At 38.3% G+C, this 9,140-nt stretch overlaps 2 pseudogenes; both read right to left on the bottom strand.

Moving 5' to 3' along the window:
* Positions 1 to 1,343: 1,343 nt before the first annotated feature.
* Positions 1,344 to 1,659, bottom strand: LOC132652855 (cystatin-B-like; annotated as a pseudogene).
* A 329-nt stretch (positions 1,660 to 1,988) lies between these two features.
* LOC132652854 (olfactory receptor 4A8-like) lies at positions 1,989 to 5,677 on the bottom strand (annotated as a pseudogene).
* Positions 5,678 to 9,140: the final 3,463 nt, after the last annotated feature.

Below are 9,140 nucleotides of genomic sequence, written 5' to 3'. Positions count from 1 at the left end.
CATCAACTAGAGGAAAAGATTATTTTCATAATGTGCTGAAAATAGTTTTATTATCACAATAGTAAGAAAGCAAACATTCCAATTAAAAATTACTTTAACAGGGTCAGATGAAAGGGGAGGAGGTCCTCCCCAATCAGTGGACTTGGAAAGGGGCAGGGAGGAGATGAGGGAGGGAGGGATTGGGAGGGAATGAGGGAAGGGGATACAGTTGGGATACAGAGTTAATAAAATGTAACCAATTCACTTTACATCTTTGTTGTAACCCCATCCGTCTTCCCCTCTGAGTCCTACCCTCCCACTCCCCTCACTTCTCAACACTCCCCTTTTCCTCAGAAAAGGGGAGCTCCCTTTCCCATTGCTGAGTCTGAAGTATCAACCAAGGACCATACATAAACTGGATGTAGGCCCCTACAAAGATGTGGTAGATGGGCAGCTTAGGCTTCATGTGGCTTCTCCCTATTTCATTTTGATTTTTTAATAAACCACCTGCCCAGACATGGTCATGCTCATGGTAGCCTGGGCTGTCCAACAATACATATTTCTGAAAAAATATATGCACATTGTAAATAAATTATTTTCTTGATAAACAATACTTCTTATTAAACAAAGTTCAATTATATTACAAGTTTGTGCTCATCAAAATAAAAGTCAAAATGACACAAGACTCACAAACAAAAAATGTTGTGATATATAAAATATAAATAGTTTAAAATATAGCCAAAACACTACATCAATAAAATTATATTAGAAGTACAATTTACTTGGAAATTGGACAAAACAACAGAAATATCATAGAGGATTTTTTAAAAGTGGGATGCCTAATAAACATGAAGATACGATCAATTTCAGTAGCAACAGAAAAACTAGCATAGTAGTGAACACCAGTCTTGTCTCTGCTGCATTCACAAAAATACCAAACTTCTCACAATGTCAAGTGTTGATACACATGTAGAATACACATGAAGAATATTGAAGTTAAGCAATTACTGAATACTGCTTAACCAAGAGTGTATGTTCAGTGAGGAGAAATTCTTATTTTGTAGTGAACATTTTACTCCACAGCTTTTCCATACAATTTTTTAAAGTCTCTAATATATATATATATTATATATAATATATAATATATATATATATATATAGAGAGAGAGAGAGATCATACACAGCTTTTTGAAAATAATTATTTGAAGAAAACAAAATACAATGCAGTTTGGGAATCACAAAAGAAGGTGCTTAGCTCCACTCCTTCAATCCCAGAGGGGTATTTAACTCTGTGTTTAAATTTAACACAGAGTGAAAAGATGAAGTATTTGGCAAAGGGGCTGTAGAAACAGAAGTAGTTCAGCTCATAAGGGGCTGTAGAAACAGAAGTAGTTCAGCTCATCATGTTTTTCTGTGTTGGTCTGGTAGGAAGACAAGGTCAAAGGCTTGTTTTCATGAGTGACAGCTTTGAATACCCTCAGATTCACCTATTTATCATCATCAACATCAACAACTTGATAAAGATGTTGAGGCCGACTGCTAGCTGTTTCTTGATGGATATGACTTTAAAGACATCAAACTTCTGATTTTCTTTCTCTTCAAGTGGGGTCTTCACCTTGTAAGTGATCTCCTGCATCTTGGCCATACCAGCAGCATGGCAGATGGCACACCACAGATCATCTTGGCTACAGTGGGCTGGGTGGGTACAGATAGAGGAACTAAGGACCGAGCTAACTGGGAGCTGTAGGTGTCCCTACCCTAGAAAAACCTGGCTCGGCCCTGCCCCCAGCCATAGAATTAAAAAAAAAAAAAAAACATTAAAACACAATTTATTAAATATATAATGGTAGATTTGACTAATAAATGTATGTTTATTTTAATAACATGACAACACTATACATACGGATGTAATTTTGAAATATACATCGTAATTATTTCAAATTATAATTATATATATATATAATATTTGCCTTTTTATACAGATCATTGTGATTAATACACAATGTGAATTACCAGGTGCAGTTTGGTGTAAACATCAGTGCAGCTAGTGAAATAGATGCTTCATCCATGAAACGATGATGAGACTTGATTCTCAGAATAACATTTCCCTGGCCCTGGTAAACAGCTGTGCGTTTAACTTTGGCTCTTTGATTTCCTCTGCTGTACTCAGGATTCCTTGGGAAGGATGCGTGGAATAGGCAGCTTAACCAACCAGGAGAAGTGGCATCTTCTCGATGAGACACTACATTCTTCCCAAGGCTTCACCTCAGTAGCAATTCAAACCTGTCCTGGTAGAGCAGTTATTGTGGTGCAGTCACTCAGGGACTTGACTCTCAAGAAACCAGGACATTTCCTGCTGCGTTCAACTTGGCAGCACCCCAGCAGTAGCAATATATTTTAGGAGCTCCATTAGGGCAGAGTTTACATACATCAAATCAGTAAGAAACATGTAAGAGAAGCCTCAGTAAAATCAATATTGTATTCAATGTAAAACCATTTCTATTCAATATAAAACAATCATCATTTCTAATATTTCTAAGGATATAGAGTGAGAAAGTATGCTTGGTGATAGTTAGGAGTGGAAATCCTCTTTTCATTTTTTAAGAAAGGATCTCATTATGTAACACTTGGGTGGCTTGTAGATTTCTATATAGACTAGGCTGGCCTTGAACTCACCATGATCCGTCTCCCTTGGGGTTTAAATAAGTGTGCAATTACACTCAGCCCAATTAATTTTTTTTTCAATGCAGTTTATTCAGGAACCTTGAGCAATCATCTGACCCTGGGTAAAGCCAGCCCACTTTAAATAGCCTCTGGGTAGCCAACCTCAGCATGCCACGTGGGCAATGCAGATAGGTCCACATACATGGAAGCAAGCCAGATCCTCGGCCTTAGCCAAATATGGAGTTGTTTGTGACAGAGAGCACTCACCATCGGGAAGGTGGAAGGCGGAAACCAGCTCCATCTTTCAGGCATGGCATTACGCAGCTCTCTACAATTCCCCCTTTTTGTTTTAGACGCATCAGGCAAGAGTAGAGGTCTGATCTCTGATATTAGAAATAAATTGCGACTTTGTACCGATGTTCATTTAGGTGTCATCCACCCAAAGAGCATCAGATCCATCTGATACCTTTTTCTCAGAGGCGGGACCTGGGGCATCAACCCACATGCAATCAGACATGCTCTTCTCTGGGTCCAAAGCGGCTTAGCCTCGCATCCTGAGCATAACATTTTGGCTTTTTATGGTAGCCAACCATGCTTGGGGAGGCTGTCCTGCTTCAACAGCCATAGAATTTTTAATCTTCATGTTTCTCAAGGTATATATTAAAGGTTTCAACATAGGAGTCAAAACTGTATAAAATACAGTAATATATTTATCAATAGAAAATTTGCAAACAGATTTAACACACCTGAAAATGCAAGGAACAAAAAAAGAGTACAAACACCATGATATGTTAGCTGCAGGTGGACACGGCTTTGTGCATCCCTTCCTGACTGAGTCGCTTAAGAGTTTAGAATGATTCCATAGGAGACCAGGAGAAGGATAAACTATAGACATTATCGACATTGCTCCATTATTGCCAACAAGACTGAGACCAATGAACTAGGCATCAGTGCAAGCAAGTACTAATAATGGGTAAATGTCACAGCCAAAATACTCAATAACATTGAGTCCACAAAAAGGAAGCAAATACACAGAGATAACTTGAAGCAGAGAATGAGAAAATCCTCCAGCCCAGGACACCACCAACAAGAGAGTACATACCTGTCGATCCATGATGGTCAAAATAGTGAAGTGGCTTACAGATGGTCACAATGCGATAGTAGATCATCACCACCAAGATGTAGACCTCAGAACCACCGAATAAGTGCTCTACAAAGAGGTGAACCAGACAAGCTGTGAAGGAGATGGTCTTTTATCACAAAGTAAATCTGTAAACAACTTGGTCAAGACGGTCATGGAATAAACAACATCCATGAGTGACAGAAAAGGAAGAAAAAAGTATATTGGAGAGCCCAAGGAGGGACTGGCAATCACTATCCCCACAATGAAAAGGTTGTCCAACATTGTCACAGTGTAGATGAGTGAAAACACGACAAACAATGCTTTTTGCCCAGTAGGATAAATTCTGTCACATTGTTATTCTGTCCTATTTACTTTTCAATAAGGTTTGTTTCAGAAATAAGAGTTTAGGAGACAAGACCTGACATGAATTTTGAGCAAAATCTAGATTCCCATTCTTCCAGAAAGCACATCTTTATCAGCATCTTCTACAGTGATGAAATTCAGTGGTTGTTCAGTAACTATCTGTTCAGTTCCTATTGGGGAAATCTCCATAGTTCTGTTGTAATAATTTTATATGTATTAGGATTTCTTTCAAAACCTGACTTTATTTACATATAATGGAATATTTTTGATTCATACATTTAAAACTGGTTATTTAAAAGAAATCACATCTTAGAATATATATCAATAAAGCACAGTATTACCTCTTTTCATAATACTGCAAATTAGTGATGTCAGTGAACCCTAAGACTATCAACTAATACACACACAGTGTTGAGTGTTAAAAAACTAGGAGATGTCACAATTTGATCTGTGTAGTACACAAAATAACACTGGCCCTGGAGCACCCTCCCAACACTTTTATACTTTGACTATTATATGTATGCACTGTACATTTCAAAGGTCTTCTGTTCTTCAAGATTTTTTTATTCATTCTCAAAATATTGGCTTTGAACTATATCAAATAGCTTTAACATTATTTTGCACAGTATCATATTACTGGTTCTTATTGTCACAGTTCTCAGGAGCTAAAATTATGTCCATTCTATCACTATCTCTCACATTTATTAAACACATTTAAATATACCATAAGTACTGCAGGTCCTTTTACCTGAATTGAATTGAGCCACAGCTATTACTGACTACTGAACCAGTAGTGAGGCTTTGTTTTACAGAACTCTTCTGAAAAGCTAGGTAATGGGACGGGAGAAACGGAAACTGAAAGAGTGAGAGTGATGCTTCCTAGGTCCTGCGGTGCTAAAATAGAAATTCAGTGTCCATATCTCTTGGAGAGGGGCATGGGAGGAATGAGGGAGGGAGGGTGGGATTTGGAGGGAATAAAAGGGGCTGCAGCTGGGATACAAAGTGAAAAAACTGTAATTAATATAAAAAGAAAAAGAAAACTTAAAAAAATTACATTAAAAAGTGTCCACATCTCGAAACACAGAATACTCAAAAAACAATCTTTATAACTACTATAGATATGGATCATTTACTACACATGTTTTTAACACAACTTAATTTGTACATTTTAAGTTAAAAAGATTTAACAACATGATTTAAAACTTTTCTTAACCTAATAGTCTATAGCACTATTAGTTCAATACTGTTTTCATGATGCTGTCATAGTTTTTTTTTTTTTTTTCACATTTGGATAACCAGTCTCTAAGGTTATATGTACTTCTTTGCTAATGCTAATGAATAAATAGTATATGAGAACTACTTTAATAATGACTGATTTATTATTCATAATGTAGCATGAAATAACCTCAGACATACTTTGAAGAAGAGAGAGTAGCATAGTGATGAGTTCTGTGGACACTGCACCATTGGCTTGTGTTACAGTGTCAGGATCATTCACTTACTATCCTATATGATCTTACTACAGGGATCTACAATATCTGCATTCATTGTGCTTTGTTCAGTTTGAGTTTTTCAAGCTATGCTCAATACTTGTGATGACATCTAAATGTGTGTTGGTTATTAATCATGCTGTTCTTTGTGTCAGTGCATCAGTTACAAGAAATCATGAGAGGATCCAAGATAGCAGCAGGAGAGCACACTGTGTCTGATCAGCAGGGTAGCAGGGACTGCACAGCAACCAACAGACTGAACTGTGGGACCCAAAACACCTGTGTTCCCCAGGTGAGAGGAAACCCCAAAGGTATGGTAATCAATCAGGTCTGATCTCAGGTCACCCAGCTAAACCCCAGAAGAGTATCGGGGTTCCCCACAGGCACTTGGTCCCCAGCCCAGAGCCATAACACCTGCGTGCTCTGATCACCATTTCAGGCTGAGCTGTGGGCTCCACAACACCAGAAACTGGATTTTCTAATCAAGAGGAAACCCCAAGGGTGAAGGAAGCAATCTAGTCTGACCACCTTCAGGTCACCCAGCCAAACCCCCTGGAAAATTTCCTGGGTTTTGGCAGGCACTCAGTCACCAGCCCAGGACCACATGCTACTGAGCATGCTACTCACCATCCCAGAATTGTGGGCCCCAAAACACCAGACAGTGGGTTTCCCAATTGAGAAGAAATCCCACAGTGAAGGAAGCAATCAGGTCTGATTTCAGGTCACCCAGCATATACTGGGGAAAGTTCTGAGTTCCTATAGGCTCAGAGGCTTTAGCCTCCAGCCACACACCTGTGTGCTGGGCTCACCTACCACTGATTACCTCTTAGGTACTGGGGCACAGAGCTCCAACCTCAGAACTATAGACACCTGGGACCCACTGGATCATCCCCAGATATTTCTTCAAAGCTCAACCTGTCTCCTTAGTGAAACTGACCAAACCTCAGGGCTCCCTGGTTTTTCAAGAGGGCTGCATTCAGCAAAAACAGTGTATTAGCAGAAGCAGCTCATTAAATTCAGAGCAAGAATGCCAGTGGCAACTGTCTCTGAGACTTTTCCTGGTGAAAGGAGAATCCCTGGGTTCCCAAAGAGCCCAGTTAGTCCACAGGACCATATACATGAGGAGAGTTGTGACAATTCCCTGAGAAGCACTGGCCATCTAGTGACTATACCCGAAAAGCTGAGGAGAAATAGGCAACTTCCTGCCAAGTAGATTTCTCCCACCACTCTGCCACCCTCTAGGACTCCAGCAGGCACGAGAAACTAACAGTCAACACCTGAGACACCTGAGACAGCCAGATGGGTAAAGGCCATCATAAAAACACAATCAACAAAAACCGAAGCAGTATGGCATCTCCAGAACCCAGTTATCCAAGGCCAAATAGCCTTGAATACCCTAACATAAGTGAAATTCAAGAAAATTGTCTTAAATCTATGCTTATGAAGATGATAATGGAGGAAATGAATAAAATACAGGAAGATAAAGTCAAACAGCTTATGGCCATATGTAAAGAAATACAAGAATATACAGCCAAAGAGTTTGTGTCTTTAGGGAGGAAATAATTAAATCACTGAAAGAAATGAAAGAAAGGAAAGTTCAAACAAACAGTAAAGGAATTGAAAGAAAAGGAGGAAAATACAAGCAGGTGAAGGAAATCAACAAAATGGTTCAAGATCTGAAAATGGAAATGGAAACATTAAAGAAAACACAAACTGAGGAAATCATGGAGAGGAAGGACTTGGGGAATGAAACAGGAACTACAGAGGTAAGCATATCCAACAGATTACAAGAGATGAAAGAAAGAATCTCAGGTGTTGAAGATATAATGGAAGAAATAGATTCATCCATCAAAGAAAATGTTAAATCTAAAATATTCCTGACACAAATCATCCAAGAAATCAAGGAAAATATGAATAATAGGATAATAAGATAATAAGAATAATAGGATAATAAGAAAAACAGGAATAGAGGAAAAAGAACATAGAATTGTTAAGCCATGTCTGGACAGTGTGAGTTAATTCATGTTAGAAGGTTGACTGTGGAGGGGCAGAGAAAGGCTCATAGGGCGAGATCTGCAGTGCTGTGTTGAGACTGGCATCTTGAGAGACCCTGCCATAGGTGTGTCTTCCAGCTACTCCATAGGAATACATTTATTGAGCAGGGACACCCCTTTTTCCTGGTATGTTAGTAAGTAGATCTGATGATGAACGTACAAAGGCTAGACTTAGTGTGGTTTGTTACTTTGTGTTTCCTTGTAAGCTGAACACTGAGGGAATGCAGAATTTAATTGTAACTTTGCCAGTACATCTATCTAAAGGCCTGATGCCATTTTTGTTGCCTGTGAATTTTTTGTTAACAAGGAAGAAATAATTACAATTTTGTCTAACAGATTGAGATGGCATGGTGTATTGTTGGTTATAAAAATATTCACATGGCATGGGGTTTATCATGAATATTCACGATGTGGGGGAAAACATGGCACTTCCTGTATAATCTCAGTTACCTAAGTGTATGTACACTTGCAGGATCTAGAAGGACATACCAAGCTGAGCTGCTTGAGACTGGTTTGGCTTAGTTCTTGGGTTATTATATTTTATTTCCTGTAATGCACATATTAAAAATGAATGATTCTTTTAAAAGCTTAAAAGGAAAAAGGAGGAGGAGGAGGAGGAAGAGTAGGAGAAAAAGAAGATTCCTTTCTTCAAGGCCCAGAAAATATTTTCAACAAAATCATAGAAGAAAACTTCCCCAACTTAAAGGAGAGGTCTATAAGAATAGAGAGGCTTACAGAACACCTAATAGATTATACCAGAAAGGAAAATCCTCCCATCACATAATAATCAAAACACTAAATATACAGAACGAAGAAAAAATACTGAAGGCTGCAAGGGAAAAATAGCAATGTAACATATAATGGCAAACCTATCAGAATCACACCTGACTTCTCAACAGAGACTATGAAAGCTGGAAGGGGTTGGATGGATATCATGCAGAAACAAAGGGAGCACATGTGTCAGCCCACATTACTATTTCCAGCAAAACTCTCAATCATCATATATGAAGAAAACAACATATTAAATGAAAAAAAATTTACACAGTATCTATAATTCCAGCCTTACAAAAGATATTAGAAGGAAAAATACACAGCAAGAAGGCTAACTACACCCAGGAAAGCAAGGGAAATAAATAACCTACTACAGTAAAACTAAAAGTAGCCAAGCACACAAACACACTATCACAACCAACATCAAAATAAAAGGATCTAACAGTCACTGGTCATTAATCTCCTTCAATATGAGTGGACTCAACTCTTCAAAAAAAAAAGGCATAGACTAACAGAACGGATGTGGAAACAAAACTCAATATTCTGCTGCATACAAGAAACACACCTCAGTCACAAAGATAGACATTACCTGAGAGTAAAGGGCTAGAACATGGTTTTCCAAGCAAACAGACTGAAGAAGCAATCAGGAATACCCATTCTAATATATAATAAAATATACCTTCAATCAAAATTAAT

Source organism: Meriones unguiculatus, chromosome 3 (genome assembly GCF_030254825.1).
Source record: "Meriones unguiculatus strain TT.TT164.6M chromosome 3, Bangor_MerUng_6.1, whole genome shotgun sequence".
NCBI lineage: Eukaryota > Metazoa > Chordata > Mammalia > Rodentia > Muridae > Meriones > Meriones unguiculatus.
The sequence above is the reverse complement of the archived record's forward strand: the minus strand, read 5'-3'. Positions and strand labels throughout refer to the sequence as shown.